Here is a 3281-nt window from a genome sequence, read left to right on the forward strand (position 1 = left end):
TTTTATCACTGATGTCACTATCATTTGTATTCTATTTGAGAGGTTTAACATCACTTTGGAGGTCAGGTGCCATGGGTCAGGCCTGTAATCCCAACACTTTGGGAAGCTGGGGTAGGTGGATCACCTGAGGTCAGGAGTTCAAGACCACACTGGCCAACATGGTGAAACCCCATCTCTACTAAAAATACAAAATTTGCTAGGTGTGGTGGTGGTCGCCTGTAGTCCGAGCTACTCGGGAGGCTGAGGCAGGAGAATCCCTTTAACCTTGGAAGTGGAGGTTTTAGTTAGCCGAGATTGCCCTGCTGCACTCCACCCTGGGCAACAGAGCCAGACTCTGTCTCAAAAAAAAAAAATCACATTGGCCATTTTCTAATGCTCCTTTATGAGATGCCTGCTTGTATTTTTGTCTGGCTTTTCTACTGAATTGAAGGAACTCTTTATATAGTATGGACGTGAGCCCTTCATCTGTCATCTGTGCTGCAGTTATTTGTCTCAAGACATCATTTTTAATGTACTTTATTCATGGTATCTCGTGCCATAAAAAATTTTTAAATTTGTAAATGTGCTCATACTTTCTTTTATAATTTCTAGGTTTTCTAAGTCACAAAAACCTTCTTAATTCCTAGGTTGCTATTGATAGTCTCCCAACTTGTCTTCAAATGTTTGCATTGTTTATTCCTTGCATGTAAATACTAATCCACCAAAAGTTAGATTTTTGTATACAGTGGAAGCTAGAAATACAATGATTTTTCTCTAGATTCTATGTTAGTTGCACCAGTCCTTTATCAAAAAAATCTGCCTTGTTCCCACTGAATGGAAACATCACCTTTGCTATGTCAAAGTCGCATTTATGCTGGTGTCTGTTTCTTACCTCCCTATTATCCTCCTCTGGTCTATTTGTCTGTCCCAATGTGACTTCCATACTGTTTTGAATCTAGTGTTCATACTTGATAAGAAAGCTAGTGGTTGTCATTTTTCCTTTTTTAATATAATTATGTTAATTTATTTTCCATATAAATATGAGAAAATTTTTAAAATCTGCCCAATGCAAAATTTAATTGGAATAAGTTTTAATTTGTAAGTTAATTTAGAAGAAACGACATTTCAGATGGCCGTCTTCCCAGCCAAGAATTTGGTATCTCCTTCCCCTGGTTCAGATCTTGTCTTACGTCCTTCAGCAGGATTTTTGGGTTTCTGCATACAGGTCCTACACACCTTGCTAAATGGTAATACCTACAGCTAGATAGGATGCAATAAAACTGCTATATTTACTTGGTGAGTGGCAGTGTGGATTAGCCCCACTCTTATTGAAAAGCAATTTTACAATGTGCAAAGGGTCATGAAAATAAACATTTTGCTGGGATGGGGTACTGTGTTTCAGGGAATTTGTCCTTAAGAGATTTTTAAAAGAAAAAAAAAAAAAAGCAGCGCATGTGGAATATAGCATTGTTTATAATGTTGAAAACCTGGAATCAATATAAAAATCCAGTCTAAAGGAGACAGCTTTTCAACATAAGGTGATTCACTTAATACTTAAGTCATCAAAATGGTAATTTGAAAGTCATATAACAATTATTATATGATAAGAGGAAAAGTGGGTTATAAAACTGTATGCATAAACTAAACTGAAGATATGTAAAAATATAGGGAAAATCACAGATGAGAATACCCAAATGAAGCTTGAAGGCATTATCAGCTTTTGGAAGTCATAGATGAGCTTTTTCCTCTACTTCCCAAACTTTGCACAGTATCATTATTTGTTTTGACTGCTTTAAAAGGCATAAAGTATAACTAACCAGGATTAAATGAAAGGGCAACTGGTTTGTTTGTTTTTAAAGAAAATCCTTTTGGAATGTTTTCTCTAAAAAGCAATTTGACTGATTTCAAATATACGTGGCAACAAAGATAAACTGCAAATGACAAATAGAGATCCAGCTGAAACAGATAAAAGTAACTCACCATTACCAGTTCCTGGGCAAGACAATAGGCCGTTTGTTTGAGAACAGCTATTCTCTTAAGTAGGTTAAATCTGTCTCTGCAATCTTGTTTGGAGGATTGATTTGCATCTGAAACCCTCCTTGAAGTACAAAGATAAACTTCAACCCAGTTAAGATTGCTTTATCCAGCATCCTTATTAACAAAATTTAACATAGTAAAATCTTCCCATGCACCACCGCTTATCACATGAATAAAGTTTAGTGTTCATTGTGATAAATAAAACCAAAGTCACTGCCACTTTCTCTGCCTATAACGCAGGTTCACACACCCGTTCTTAGCTTGGCCTGTAAGGTTTGCTGCGTACCCACTACATTCTAGGAATGGTTTTGGACGCTTTATGTCTCTTATCTCATTTAATTTTCATGATGCTCCTATGAGGTTGGAATTATTGGTTCTCTATAGTGATAAACACCGGGTGTCGGAAAGCTGTGGCTTGCCCCAGGTCACACATCCCATCCATAGATGTGTATTCAGTCACTTATTCATTCAACAGACAGTAAATGAGCCACTATTTTGTGTGAGGCACCAACAGTGGTGGTCAGTAGTAATATAGGAGCTGAAAGAAATTATTTAGGCAGATAGTGAGGGTAAGGAGGTCCTCAGAAAGGTTTCCCTTTTAATGAAAAGCAGCGCACAAATCATTTTCTTTTCTGACAAAGAGAAGCCTGTAAAATCGAGGGCAGATATAGATAAGCAAGCTAGAAGCTCGCACTGGTGAATGCCTGCAGCTGTGCCAAGAGGACAAGGCTACCTGGGGGATAGGTACGTTCAACATGGTGCTTTCATCTTCCCTCTTCCTTATCAACCACGTGTATGGTAGGGAGCAGACAACGTGGCACCAGCCAAGCAGAAAACTGTTTGCATAATAAAAAGATGAGAGGGAGGCACCCAGCTTCTCAGAGCCCGATGTAAATGTCACACCTGGTCCAACCAATTTTGGGCCCTATGTAAAGCAGACACCACCTCTTCAAGCCAGTCTATAAAAGGCTGTGCATTTTGCCACTGGCCGGAAGTCCCACTGAGGCACTCTGCTCTCTCGCAGGGGAGAGAGCTATTCTTTCTCTTTCTTTTGTCTATTAAACCTCCACTCCTAAACCCACTTCTTGTGTGTCCACATCCTTGATTCCCTTGGTGTGAGGCAACAAACCTCAGATATTTACCCCAGGCAGTGACACCGCTTCAGAAGTGAAGGCTAGGGAGGACTTTACCCACCCTCTGTAATCTATCAGCTCCACATGAGCCACAAAAAAAAAAAAAAAAAAAAAAAAAAAAAAAAAAAAAAA

Source organism: Sapajus apella, unplaced genomic scaffold, assembly GCF_009761245.1.
Source record: "Sapajus apella isolate SASKATOON/1434 unplaced genomic scaffold, GSC_monkey_1.0 scaffold2, whole genome shotgun sequence".
In the NCBI taxonomy this organism is placed as follows: domain Eukaryota; kingdom Metazoa; phylum Chordata; class Mammalia; order Primates; family Cebidae; genus Sapajus; species Sapajus apella.